Source organism: Pinus tabuliformis, chromosome 6 (genome assembly GCF_031772625.1).
Source record: "Pinus tabuliformis cultivar Carrire ecotype Pingquan chromosome 6, CPIR1, whole genome shotgun sequence".
NCBI classification, from domain to species: domain Eukaryota; kingdom Viridiplantae; phylum Streptophyta; class Pinopsida; order Pinales; family Pinaceae; genus Pinus; species Pinus tabuliformis.
The window spans coordinates 1,618,102,475-1,618,118,431 of NC_142292.1; positions in this window are offsets into that span (position 1 = coordinate 1,618,102,475).

The window sequence follows — 15,957 nt, forward strand, 5'->3', positions numbered from 1 at the left end:
CTTCCCCTATCTTTGATCAATGTAACCACTAATCACTTGCACATTCCCTTTTCCTTGTTTTGATGGTATGCTAGTAATATTAATCATCCGATTGTAAGCATAGGATGGATAATCCATGGCTTTTTATGGCTTGTTATGATCTAATGATGTAGTAAATTTGTATATTCATTTGTCAATTTAAATATGGGAGTGGGATTGAGATAGGGCATTGGACACTAAGCAAATAGAAGTAGGTGACAAGAAAGAGAACCCTAATTCCATCCACCCCTCCATAATGATGTAAATAGAGTGAGCTCATATTCCATCCATCATGATATTGAGAGAGGGTTAGCCATTCATCATTCTTTCCTTTAGGTATAAAGGATCAAAAGGCTAACCATTACTTGGATTCAAATGTTGAGTGATTGACATAATAGAAAGTATGGAAAAAGGGTGGGGCAATTCACTAGATGCCATATGTTTAAATTAATGTTGTTGTGACTCCATTCCATGTCATATATTTTCTAGGTGCATGCTACCTCTATAAATGACCTATGGTTTTGGGTTGGTACATCTACTTACAAAGGAGCTATAGAGCATTTGTAGCATAAATGCCAGTGGAGACAAATTACCATGGATAAGAAAGTGTAAGAATGATTTTCTACCACCCTCAAAACATTATGTAAGGATGAACTTATTATGATCTCTAATCTTCTTTAGATCTTACAAGATTCTACATATTCTAAAGTTCATATAAACTGCTCTACATAACATAAAGATCTTTCCTTCTAGATTTTCACTCACGAGTGACTGAAAACCCATCCTATGCACTTCAATACTATAAAAAAAATAACCAAAATAAACTTTACGAACTTGTAGTAAAATCTTTAAAATTTCTAAAAAAAAAATCCACCAAGACATCATAACTTTTTATCCCCAAATACATGGTTTCATATTTAACCTGGTTCAATATTAAGGTTTACCACAGAATAAAATTTACTTAATAAGATCCAAAATGAAGATTACAAATGAAAAGGGGAGTCTATAACCTAATGTATCTTTAATAATACATAACCAATTATGTTAAAACTTAGCTGTAGGAAAATTTGGATAAAGTTAAGAAGAGAAAAAACATAAAGATACAATGATCTTAGCCCAACCGAAAGCCAATATTTAAGATCAACAAAAATTGAGCAATACATTACAATGAATTTATGAACTTGTCTTATGAGAAGAACCCAGGTATTGAGAACCCTCATTCGAAAGCCAAACAAGATCTATAAGTTTCTTTATGTCTACTTAAATCATGGGTTAATATTGTAAAACCCGTTTGGAATTGAGGGTATGTCACAAGCTCCACAATAAACAAGCTTGCTCTGTAATGAAAAGGGAAACATTTAGCCTTAGTCGTAATGTTTTTCATTGTTTTGCCACTAGTGTACAAACTTATATACCTTAGTAATACACTTTTAGATTTATGTTTAGCTAACTGTTTATAAAATATATCTTATGGATATATCAAAAGGTGAATAAATTTAAGAGAGAAATTTCATTTATCTATATTTGCAAACACTTTGCATAAAATCATTCGGATCAAGACCACTCAAGAAACACGTAAAGAGGAATCACACTACAATGTATCGGTTTCTTTTACCTTAAAATAACATCTAAATATATTTATTAAACTAGAGTATTTTTAAGAGTGGCTTCACATAACCCTTTTGAACTCATGCCAAATTACTAGGAAAAAACACAACAAAAATAAAAACCATGTAAAATGACATAACATCCTTTTTAAACCAACCTTTTTAGTTGTTTTTCATTTTTTTCCTTATATGTTTTGTTTACTTTCTAACTTATTTTTATCCTTTATATGTCATAGCCATTATGGTTCAGTCCACATGTTCTTTTAAAATCACATTTAAAATAAATTGGATATACTTAACATTTGTACATTTTGAAATCATTTATGTTATATAATTTTTTTTTAATGACAATTTAATATGTCTATAATAATATGATCATTATTGGAAATACAATGTCTTTATTATTGCTATTGATTATTCGCTCTTTTAAATTTTTTTATTAACATTCTAAAATCTAGACTTATTAGGTTAATTTGGCTTGTAACTTTTGACTTTAACTTATTATCATAGAATTAACCTCATATTACTTTGTGTGCTCTCACTTTAGGTTTGACATTGTTTTGAGATTTAATTTCATTGTTGGATTTTGATTCATGCAATTGGATTAGTTGAAATATATATTTAATTAGTGGAAAACTTTGAAATTGTTTCTGTATTTAATTTCATTGTTGAATTTTGATTTATGTAGTTGAAATATATATTTAATTAGTGAAAAAATTTGAAATATATATTTAATTTGTGGACAAATTTAATATAAGGTCATTTATTTCCAGATTTATTATTTCAACATGACTCATATATTATATATATTTTTGAGAAATTATATGTATATTTTATATGTATAAGTTGAATCTAACAATATCTCTCCATAGATGTGGAAATTATATACTTTAATAAGTAGTATTGTATTTTTAAATTATAATAAAATTTAAAAGAAATAATAAAAATAAAAATTATATATATATATATATATATATTTATTTATTTTTGAATTAAAAATTTCTAATTACAAAAATATAAATATTATATTTTTGGAAATTTAAATAATATTGAATTACTTTTATAATAATTTAAAAATTGAAATTGTGTTGTAAATTTTTATGGAGGGGGAAGCGAGAAGGCCATACTTATGTATGGGTTAGATGGGATCACATTGCCTTAAGAAATGGGGAGGATGGGGCATGAAAAAACTTGATGCCTTTGCAAAAGCACTTGCTGCCAAGATGGGATGACAAGTTCTCACTGCAAAGAACTTATGGACCGAGGTGGTCATCCATAAATATATTAGTCCACTCCACCTTGATTGGATCAGGCATCCCTCATGGAACAAATCTAATATTTCCACTATTTAGCGAGCAGTTTGAACTCCATATCCTACATTCGTGATGGATTGACCTAGAGGATTGGATTTGGAAGCCTGGTCCACATTGGAATGGATCCTTGGTCTAGATGTGGGAATGCATATATTCTTCCTCCATATCTCATACATTTTCTCTTGAGCACATGTATTTCACGCCTTTCCCACATTGTAGATCCAGACAACTCCACTATATTCTCTCAGGCTTGGAAATCTGCTGATCAATTAGGCATTCTAGATAATTGGCATGATGATTGGCTCTCCTACACAAATGCTCTTTCTGAATCTCATGTTCAGATTACAAAGGGTGAGGATGAGCTCATTTGGGCTCATGCACTGCATGGTTCCTATTCTCCAAAGGATGGTTATTCCATTATTTTTTCTAACCATAAGCCCCCTATTATTGACTGGTGGTGGTGCACTATTTGGAAGTTGAAGGCACCACCTAGAGCTAAGTTATTCATGTGGTGTATCCCTCGTAATAAAGCTCCCACAGGGGATAACTTACAGAGGTGTTCATTTCAAGGACCAACCTGGTGTATCCTCTGTCAACAAGCAACAGAATCAGTAGAGCACCTTTTTCTTCATTGCAACATTACCACTTCTTTATGGAATCTTGTTATTTTGTCTATTCAACTATCCAACAGATGGCATGGTGCAAATATTCAAGTAGCTTGGTAATCGTGGTGGTCTGCAGTGCAACCCATCAAAATAAGGAAGCTTCCCCTCCCGATTTGTTGGTGCATATGGCTGCACAGGAATAGGCTCATCTTTAAGGGCATCACTCCTCACTAGACACATGCATCTGCTCATCTCATCTCAATATATAACAGTATCCTGGAGGATGATTGACCACAACCAAAATGCATTATCAATGCTAAAATTATTGACAGAAACATTCCCTGGGCATATTTTGATGGATCAGCTCAGCAGAATGGTTGTGGTGGGGGAGTGCTACTTCACCTTACTAAAAATCATTTTTTCAAAATTCAGATGGGTTTGGGAGATGGAACTAACAATTATGTTGAACTCATAACTCTCAGACATTTGTTATACTTTTCTCTTGAGAAGGGATGTAGACACATTCATATTTTTGGAGATTCCAAACTCATCATAAATTGGTTCAATCAACAATCTGTTTGTCACATGCACACACTTAGGAACATTCTGGAGGAGACTTACCTACTAAAATCACAATTTGACACTATCACTTGTCGTCACATCTACAGGGAGCACAACCAGATTTCCGATAGTCTAATCAAGGAGGCCGCGCTCTAGCCTTAGGGGATTTGGATGATCCAGGAGTAGTCAGGGCATGACTTCTACCAGTACTTCCACAGACCATATGGCGATCAACAACTTGATGTGGCACCCATATATTAAGTAATTGTATTATATAGGTATATAAGAAATAATATATAATAAGTAATCGTATTATATATGAGAAAGTCTTTATATTTTCAGTATTTATATGTATATATATTTAATAGACATGTAATTTTGTATCTACTTATCAGTGTCCTGTCCCAAGATAGATTTTTGATAGTTTTTTCAGATATGTGGCAATAACCACTCTATATTTCATATGCTTCTTGAAGCATATACAACATGTAATTTTCTACATCTTAATGAAAATTACGATTTTTCTCTAGTGAAAAAATTTAAAAATTAGTCTTACAACTTTTCTAATCAATGTTAGAATTGGGCAATGTATTAAGTAATAACACTTAAACAATATATTAAGTAATAACACTTAGTCAACATATTAAGTAATCATATTATATAATATGCATTGTATATAAGAAATAGTATTGTATAATATGTATTATGTATTAACTAGATTCTAAGATTACATAATTTATTATTTTTCTAATGTGGTTCACGAACTTTAGAGATTGGTGACAATTATGTCCAAGGAAATGAGCTCATTTTGGAGCCTAACCCTCAGGGTGTCGAGGAGAATTGAACCCGTCACCTTTTATAACAAGGTGCTTATGCATGTGGTATTGCACCATTTGAGCGAATGCTTGAAGCTACATAATTTATTATGTAAAAAAATATTTTTATTTATTTAATTAATAATGTTAATTTATCGATAAAAAAATTAAGCTATATAAATATTAATGGTTAATTATATAATTTATTTCTAATTTAAAAATTAAAATAGTGAGATAAACTAGTTTTTAAAGAAAGTTATATTCATTAAAAAAACAATTAAAAAAGAAATCCTTAGACATTTTTTTAGAGATTAAAAATGAATTGCAAAATTCTTATTTAAATATTTCACATGTAGATTTAAATAAAAACTTAAATTAAATTTTAACCTTGTCAAAATAGAGAGTTATGTGTTTTGTTCATATGATGGTTTGATATAAGAGACACATTACTCCTTAAAAGAGCATTGGTCATTTTGAGCTACACTAGCTGCTCCCTTGTTTTTACAACGGGGGTGCTCTGTTTTTTTTATGCTGCAAATGTCTAATTTGCAATCATGACGGATATTATGGTTTATGTTCACTATGTATTTGTAACATATTATATTAATATATGAATTGTTGTTTTTTCTTCTGGAAAAATAATAATAAAAAAGGTTTGGAGAAAAAAATAAGCTTCAATATTCTAATAAATACTCAAAATATATAATCACTTTACATAATTCGACGATTCGCATAAGTGTATATGGTTTGATATCCGAATTATAGGTTTCAATTTATCATCACCTCCTTTGTTTTTTGTCTTCCATACCGCGTACGAGACTCCCCTCGTCCTGGTTGATTTCATGGTTCTATGGTGCCGAACTTATTTTTTTTTTCACTTACTGGTTCACGGATACCCGGGTCAGTGGGTAGCCACTACATCCAGGGTTGTTTAACGCTGAGTGGATGCCACCCGAAGGGTATCAACACCCCTTTTCCTATTTACTAACCTGACCCCAAGAGCTTTCAGGATTCGACCCTGTGACCTCCCATTGGCGAGGCACTTGATTTGACCGATTGAGCTAACTCTTGGGGCTTGGTGCTGAACCTATTACCTAAGTGTCATGCCCCCAAGCTGGCGGTAGTCTTCAACCGCTCGTAGCGAGGTGCGGCATCACTGAACACTTTCTTTTCACCAATACTTATGTTCGTGGACTACGCCTAACCACTTACTCCTACTTAGTTTGTGTTTTGCAACCAAGTATTATTAATGTTTCCTTTATACCAATGAACACCCATACGCATTCATTATCAACAACAATTATAAACGAGAACACAATTGCACAGTGTAAAAGGAGGGGCAACTCCCTGAACAATGAGTCTGCCCGAATAATATATTATACAATCTTTTACAAGTATACTTGGAAACCCCAAGTTTCATACTTAGCCAAATTTACAATCTTCGGCAAACTCGGTTGCCCAGCTCGTCGGCGTCTCTGCACGGTTGCCGCACGACTCACCAACCCATCGTTCACCTCGTCACACGATCGTGTTGTTTTCCCAACTTGGGCGTGCCTCCAAGTCACCACACATGGGTGCCTCTGCCCGAGACACACCTCCGTTCACAATCTCAACACTTCACGAAGTCACCATGCACACTTGCACGACGGGCGGGCACTCAGCTTAGCCACCCAAGAACCCGTGCCAAGTCATCGCACAAATCGGGCGCCACACACCCGTGCATGCCTTACTCCAACTGGCAGGCGACCTTGCCCACACCCTTCACCCCACCCAAAACCAAGACAAGCGACTAACTCCGTGCAGCCTTGTCCAAGGACGGGCGCATCTCCGACTGCGCCTTTCTTCCTTTGCTGTGCCTACACCTTGTTCTGCGCACTTCTCTTTGTTGAGCGATGAGCGAATGATGGTTGAATGTACAAATGACTCCAACGCAATGTTAATATATACAAGTGGTAGGGCGAAGTCTTGGTTGCCCAGCCGACTTGCCCAACGCCCCTACTCCATCGCAATCTCACCCAAACACATGTCGGCTTGCCCATGTTGTAGGTCGGTTGTGGGTTGAGCGTTCATGCTCCCCACATCTCTATAAACCATCGTCGCTCTCTCCCTTGTGTGCATTATAACATATAACGCCATCGCACATGAAGTCCAGCTCGCACTCCATCGTTTGTTCAAGTTTCCAACCAGTCACTCATTGTTTGAACGCGGTCGCACTTCCATCAGAACTGCAGGTCCTCACATCCTCCTCCACCTGAAATCGTTGTCGTCCTCGACAACATACCATCCTGGTAGCCATCCACCAAGATCATCATCAATATCTGTCTCATCCTTGGTCCATGATGTCAACTTCTCCACATACTGCAAACATCCCTGCAACATATGTAGAACTCCCATCTCCATCATGTGTCGTCCTCATCTTGTGAACTGTCCTCCTTGTCTACCTGATGCCAGCATCTCTTCGTGCACTTTCGGACCCCATGTCTGAACTAGTTGGGTAGCTAATCCAACTGTCATGCTCAAGCCATGAGAGTGAACATCCTTATGCCTTCACCAGTCTATCTCAGATTCTGCCACATCCTGGACTCACCAAGAATCTCTCCACCATGTTCAGGTCCATGGAAACTCCATCCCATCTGCAACATGTCATGATGCTTGATGCCAAGCCATCCCTGCACCATCTGCCATACCTGCTCAATCTGTTTTAAGGACTCACTGCCTTGACCAGCTAACAATGAGCCCCATCTTCTTGTCATCTAAGAAGATGTGGAGGGGGTAGAGCCTAAAGGCTCACCCTCACTAATCATCTCAATCCATCTGTCAGGATCTTCTATCTCCATCCTCTGTAGCTAAGTGACACGATCCTCCTCCCAGACATTCGCCCTCACATATGCCTCATCATCATCATCATCATACTCGACCACTTCTAGCCTTCTTGACAAATCCAAGATACTATCTGAAAATGTCCTGATGACCAATGACTACTCGGTAAGCTTTGTCTCAACCATATACAACCGCTTACTCATGTCTTCCATCCGCTTCTCATCCTCCATTTGCATCACTGCCAACTTATAATCAGGCCTTGTCACTCCAATGGTTGGAACACCAATGGGTACATCTTCCCTTCCATCGTAAATGTATAGCTTTTTCAAATGTGGAACAATCATAGCATCGAATTGTTTCATGAATTCCATTCCCAGCACAACTTCATAGTCATCAATCAACACTATAGTGAAGTCGACCTTCCTTGTCCACTCACCTAGTGTTGTGTCCACTTTTTCAGCTACACCAAGAACATTATCAGGAGGAGAATTAACTGTCTTCATCTATGCCTTCACTGGTACAAATTTCAGCCCAATTCTTCTCGCAGTATCTTCACCCATGAAGTTGTGAGAGGCCCCACTATCCACCATAGTGAGTATATCAGCACCTCCAACCTTCATCCGAACATAATCCAAACTATTCCTCTCAGGATCCCTCCGAGAGACCACCTTTGTAGCAGCAGCAGCTCCAAGTATTTGTATCATCCCCACATAAGCTTCTTCATTCTTCGCATTAGATTGTGCAATCGCAACCACTTTCGATTTAGAAGGACAGTTCTTCACCGTATGTGGTCCAGCACATATCCAACACTTCAAGGATTTCTTCGTCTTCGAATTATCATCCGATTTCGAAGCATCATCCTTCTTCTTCTCTTTCGACTTATCAGACTTCTTCTTCCTATCATCAAAAGTCTCATCATAATGCTCCACCAACCTGTCCACAACAGCAAAAGCTTCCTCAAGTGTTCTAATCCTTTGCCTCTTCACTTCATTGCATGCCCAAGGCTTCAACCTAATAATGAAAATTGAATAACTTGTCCCTCTCTGCCATGTCAGGAAGTTCCAGAACCGCACTTGCAAACTCCCGCTGATATGTCTGAAGGTTCCCGGTCTGCTTTATGAACTTAATTTTCATCCTTTCTTCCCACGTTTCATCCTGAGGAGTGAAATGGGTCTGCAAAGCTTTCTTCATGTCATCCCACAAAGTAATGTCACCAGCACTGCCATTGGCAATCTGATCCATCCGTCTTCGCCACCACATCTTAGCATCCTTCGTTAAGAACTGAGCAGCTACCTTGACCTTCGTCTCATCATCAGATAGACCCAATCGTTCCAAGTACTGCTCCATGTCCCATAGAAAGTTGCCAAGAGTCTTTGCACTCCTTGTACCATCGTAAGATTCTGGTTCCTTGACTTTCACATGAGGCACTCCTCCACCTGAGTTATGCCTCATGGCCTTCTTCAACACCACGATCTCATCTCTGGCTTCGTCAAGAGATTTTCGCAAGCCCACGATCTCTGCAAGACCTTGGTCTCTTGCCTCTTCAACCTCCTTGACCCTTACTTCAAGTTGTGTACACATAAGATCAATGTACTCGTGTTGAGTCCAGAGTTCATCGAGCTCGTCCTTCATCTTTGAATTGGCCTCTTGCTCCTTATCGAACAAGTCCAACTTCTTAGCCTAGAAAGCTTCCAAGTCCTCCATCCTTTCCAACACTTTTTCCATAATTGCCATAGTGGCATTCTGCATACTGCGACTAGACCCAGCCTGAGATTCAGTTGCCATTGCTAACAGCTTCCTTCTTCTTTCCGATCTAGTTTCGACCATCCAACAGCTTCACCAAGATGCCTGCAACCTGAACCAGCTCTTGTCCCACTTGTATGTGAAACAACTTCCTTCACCTACAAGTACCTGCTTCACTGTCACCAACTTGTCAAGCTTCTTCAACCCTGAATCAGATTGAATCACCAGCTCCAACCGAGCTCTGATACCAATTGTCACGCCCCCAAGCCGACGGTAGTCTTTCAACCGCACTTAGTGAGGTGCAGCACCACCAAACACTTTCTTTTCACCAATACTTATGTTTGTGGACTACACCTAACCACTTACTCCTACTTAGCTTGTGTTTCGCAACCAAGTATTATTAATGTTTCCTTTATACCAATGAACACCCATACACATTCATTATCAACAACAATTATAAATGAGAACACAATTGCACAGTATAAAGGGAGGGGCAACTCCCTGAACAATGAGTCTGCCCGAATAATATATTATACAATCTTTTACAAGTTACAAGCTTTACAAGTATACTTGGAAACCCTAAGTTTCATACTTAGCCAAATTTACAATCTTCGACAAACTCGGTTGCCCAGCTCGTCGGTGCCTTTGCACGGTCACTGCACGACTCACCAACCCTTCGTTCACCTCGTCACACGATCGTGTTGTTTTCCCAACTTGGGCGCGCCTCCAAGTTGCCACACACGGGCACCTCTGCCCGAGACACACCTCTGTTCACAATCTCAACACTTCACCAAGTCACCGTGCACACTTGCATGACGGGCGAGCGCTCACCTGAGCCACCCAAGAACCTGTGCCAAGTCGTCGCACAAATCGGGCGCCACACACCCGTGCACGCCTCACTCCAACCGGCGGGCGACCCTGCCCGCGCCCTTCACCCAAAACCAAGACAAGCGACTAACTCCATGCGGCCTTGCCCAAGGACGGGCGCATCTCCAACTGCGCCTTTCTTCCTTTGCTGCGCCTACACCTTGTTCTGCGCACTTCTCTTTGTTGAGCGATGAGCGAATGATGGTTGAATGTCCAAATGACTCCAACGCAATGTTAATATATACAAGTGGTAGGGCGAAGTCTTGGTTGCCCAGCCGACTTTCCCAACTCCCCTACTCCATCGCAATCTCATCCAAACACATGTCAGCTTGCCCATGTTGTAGGTCAGTCGTGGGTTGAGTGTTCATGCTCCCCACATCTCTATAAACCATCGTCGCTCTCTCCCTTGTGCGCATTATAACATATAACACCATCGCACATGAAGTCCAGCTCGCACTCCATCGTTTGTTCAAGTTTCCAACCGGTCGCTCATCGTTTGAACGCGGTCGCACATCCATCGGAATTGCAGGTCCTCACACTAAGGCTCAAGGCAAGATTTACGAGAGCCATGTGTTCTAATATGACAATTTTTTTTTTTTGTCAAGTGATGTGTTTATCCAGATTTGACCTGTGGCTTGAGACACTGTGACCTAGGGGCATTTAAGTCGTCAAAATCACCTGGGATCGTATGCAGCCTAGGCCACACCAGCGCTAAGTTGAATGGATTTTACCATGCCTCCTCGCCCTCGCACGGGCACAACAACCTCTCTGAGGTTCGTTCCTGGGTCGCCTTATTGACGAGGCCCATCCTCAACTGGTTGTGCTAGTGGGAATTGACAACGTTGCTAGTGTTTTACTTAAGTTTCCGACCAACGTTTACTGGACAACAAAAGAAAGAGGTGGATCTGGGATGGCTAGATGTTCCCATCAGAATTATTAAACATTTTAATAATTATTAATTATTGTTTTGGTAAGCTTGGCAGGGCTACATTATCATGTTCAATATATCACACCGATCTGAGTAGGAAATTGAAGTGGTGACTTCACATCAAAGAGTGACTTAACATAACACTTGTCGTTTATCCAACCCTGTAAACAATTATTATTAATTATAATGTCAATGGAGCAATATAATTATTAAATGTTTCTAAATTTTTTTATGGAATTATTTATATATATATATATATTTTATAGAATTATGAATTTAAATGATTTAAAAAAACCCTTAACATTTAGAGTACTGCATTGTGAATCATCAACGTTGATGATATGTCTAGGGTTATAATGGGAGAGGAACAATATATATGTAGTTATAATGGGAGAGGAACAATATATATGTAGTTATTGGGTTATTAATGGGCGAGGACATTTAGAGTACTGCATTGTGAATCATCAAAGCTAATGATATGTCTAATGCTATGATGGGATGCCAACAATATAATATATATTGGGTCATTTGGAACACTATAGTCATTAATAGGCGGGGACAATATAGGCCATTAGTACGATATATTTAGCTATATATATATATATATAAAAGCTATGATCGTTTATTAAACCATTAATAAACCGAACAATATATAGACACCATTAGATTTAAGTAAGTACATTATTAATTGGTGGGCATATAATGCCCACTGGCCGAGGGTATTAATAGCTCGATAGACTTGTAAAGGAGTATTCTAACGAGGCAAAAGAATTGTTTGGACCGGAATCTGGGTAAAAAATTTCAAAAAATCTTGCAGTGTTTGAATCGTGTTTTTAATAGTGGAAATAGATTCAGCACCATCAAAAAAGTCTAGAACACCTAAAATTTTGAAGTTTAACAGTTATAATTTGGATTTACAAAAATCTTTGCTGGATTTTCTCTAAATATAAACGAAATTTCCATAACTTTCGAGTAACTCCTGCGCGTAGTTAGACTACGCCCACTTGTAAATATGCGTTGCCATAATCGGACGGTGGACGTAAATGTGACCGTTCATATGTCTTTTTCTCCCGGGGTGACCGTTCAGATGTCAGCGTAAAAGACGGGATTTGGAGTATTGGGCACCGAGCAAAAAAATAGGCGGCGATGTAGTTGGTGAGAATGAGTCGTTGTTGGGATTCGAACCTGACATCTATCACATTCATACAGAGGGCTAGCTCTTACTCGCTCCGAGGTTCACAAGGGAAAGAGTCTGGAGAAAAGAGTGACGGAGTTATAAGGAGAGAGGACTAATGAAGGCATCGGAGTTCCAGGCAGTGGATCGTGAAGGAATCAGAGGTGACAACAATTAAATTTGATATTAACAAGGTTGGCATATCTGAATTTTATTTTAAATTATGACATAGTCGGCAGTCTGGTTTAGCAAGCTGGCTAGGTTGCATTCAAGGTATCCGTGAATGCTATTTTAATTCTAGATTATGATTATTTGTGACTACTCATTCCAATGCGTTTTGGACTGCAGATTCATCAGATACATGATGACAGAGTATGACTGCAATAATGGGAGAGCTCAAGCATGTGGATATGAAGAAGATGGAAATAACGATAGCTGCATGAAACATTGGAAAGACCGGACGTAGCCCAACATGGGGGAGCATTAATTGCTATGGGCGTAGCAATTTCTGCCATGGAATGGCAAAATATATTGGCAATGCTTGTTTAGCAAACAGGCTAGGTTGGATTCAAGGTATCTGTTGAAGGTATATTAAATTATGACCTAGTTTGCACTTAGGTATGATTTTTTTTTGCCATTCATTCCAATGAATTCTTGATTGCAGATTCATAAAATAAGTGGAGACAAAAGTACAGATGATTGGGGTGGTGGAGATGAAATTAATTGTGAAGCTTGTATAGTGTAACCATCAGGTTGGTATCAGTAGACACCAGCACAACCGTCACGTGGATGACGAGCCGATTCAATTAAATTGTTTGTTCATGATTCTGTGTGGTGGTGTTAGCCAAATTTACTTTCACGTGTTGTGTTCTCGCGAAATTGTGTTTAAATTGTTGGTTGTCTGGCAGTGGGAGGAATGACAATAGAATATCATTGGATCGAGAGCATGATGGTCAGTATCTATCAATCCTTTGTCATATAATGGGCCTTTCTTTTTCTGTTTTTGTTTTGCTTTCAGTGACAGAAATTTTAGGTCCAGAAGAACAGTCGTTTGGGACTTAGGTTTAGGGTTAGGGTTTGCTCTGGTTAACGTTTTTGTTTTTGAGTTTTGTTACAGAAATTGCTTTGCTTCTTACGATACGTTTTAGTCTTTTCAATTCTTTACAGAAATTGCAGTTTCAGAACACGAGCAGTTTCGGACTTAGGGTTAGGGTTTCGACGCTTCTTACATTAAGTTTTATGTTATGTAACCTGGTAGGGATGAGATCAAATGGAAGCCAAAGGTTCATTCCGGCATCATTTCATGCCAGGCTTGTACTAAAATTGAGGCGTTGGAGTTAACGTACATGAGGTCTACGTGGCTAATACCAGTTGGCTTGGGTTATATTTATTTTGACGTATCATTTTATTGGGCCCGCTAGTAGGTGCATTCTGCCTTTTCCCTGTAAAGAATTAATGTACAACTTTTCAAAGGTTTTTGATGTTTCGATATGAAAGAAATTAGAAGTAGAACTAGGTTAGTAGGTTTTGTGAAAGGCTAATCCAGCTATTAGCTACGATGAACTTCTTTTTGTGACTTTAGTTTTGCAAATAAAATTATTGTTGATTAAATCTCGAGCACCATCATTGTTTTGCGTTCTGATGGATTGTTTATACATGCTTATGTGTAGGAACATGTTTGCTCATTAGATTGTAAGTATGCTTTATCTCTCAACTTGCATTATAATTTTATTATTTATATGTAAATGGTATATGCAAATGTCAACTAATCCTATGAAAGTGTTATAGATTCTACTTAAAAACGATAAGTTTGGTTGTCATATTAAAAGAAAACACCTTTAACATCCATTCATTTGTCTTTGAAAATATTTCCACTTAAAAATCCACTATTGGTTGGATGGAGGGATTGCATCAGTGGTTGTTGAAACATTTTTTTTGGTTATAGTGATTTGTTTAAATATTATGTAGATGTGTTATATGCAATCAATCTATCATAATAGTAATGAATTCTTTAATGCTAAACACAATTATAGTCATCATTTATTGTCACTTAAACTTAATCAATAATGATATTCAAATTACTTGAAGAGTATCATTCCTCATATTGATTTGATACATTGAGACCTCAGAAATCAAGTTCTTCCGTACATGATTCAACTTGTTACCAACCTATAACCTATCCCTTAACTTTGCTGAGCAAACATTTGCTCTCTACATTTGTCTATACATGACTTGTCCTATTAACTTTTTAGCCCCTAAGTTTTGTGTAAGTCTCCTTTCTTTCTCAATGTGGTTGATGGTGCCCTTCTTGGCATTTTTATAGATATAAAACTCTATTTATACCGTTACAAATTTTTTGATGACTTTTTAAAAATCTTTTAAAAGAGCCACAATTCCTTATCCCTAAGAAGAAATTATTATACAAGACCAATGATAGGCAACTTGGAATGGTATATAGGGAAAGTTTGGGGTTAGTAGAGAAAAATATTTCCCTTGTAGGTAAAGAAAATTTTAATATAAAATGGTAGATCAAATACCAATGTACCTAGTAAATACACAAAGGTTGATGACTATGATGACCCTTAATTTTATGCTAGCATTATTGGTTTTGGTGTATCACTATTCTTATGACTGTAAGTTTGCTATAGAAAATCACATACGACCTTTTGGCTTGTTCTTGAATAACTATGCCTATCCATACTGCTTGGTTAAGATCATTATCATATGATTCGTTATATTTCTTTGAATTTGGCATGAAGGTCATTTGGACGAATAGCTGCAACTTTTACCAAAGGAAAGCTCTTCTAGCTATTCCAAACCATTGTTCAATTACTATTTATTTTGCTTCAAGAAGGTTTTGTGGCTGTCAAGATTTACTTATCGTTTGTGGTTTCTTTGTTCATTGTTAGTTTGTTTTTGTGTGAAGAGAGCACATTATCTCTCATCATGTAAGAAGAGTGACTAATCCAAATACATTGTCAAGCTAATGCGATGTTTTGATTATAATTTGTTTTAACTTGTCCACTCTTTTTTATGTCTTGTTATGTCAATGAACTTGCATTTTTTTGCAAATGTGGATACATGTTGTATAGAAAATCTTCACTTCATCACTAATGTGCAGACCCAATGTTTGTGTATTTTTTTTTAAACATATTGATAGTTATACAATCCCTTGTGCTTAGAATGTACTTCCTCAAGTCTCTTGAACTATTGACTTTTCATTTGTATTGTTGTTGTGGATGTTGAGTTGGCGAAGTGTGTGGACCCAATGATGATTAAGGGCATGTGATGGGGGTCCATGTTCAATTTAAAAAATGTTTGTTACAACCACATCAAAGTGTGAAACAACAACCTTATAGATAGAAAATGCTCACCACAATTACCTTCAAGGGTGATAATAGGCAATGTAGGTGTCCAATATCACAAATTTGTAGGCATGGATAGGGGATCTTACAATTGATTTCACTCACTATAATCACATTTATGGTTGAAGAAACCCCATCCTT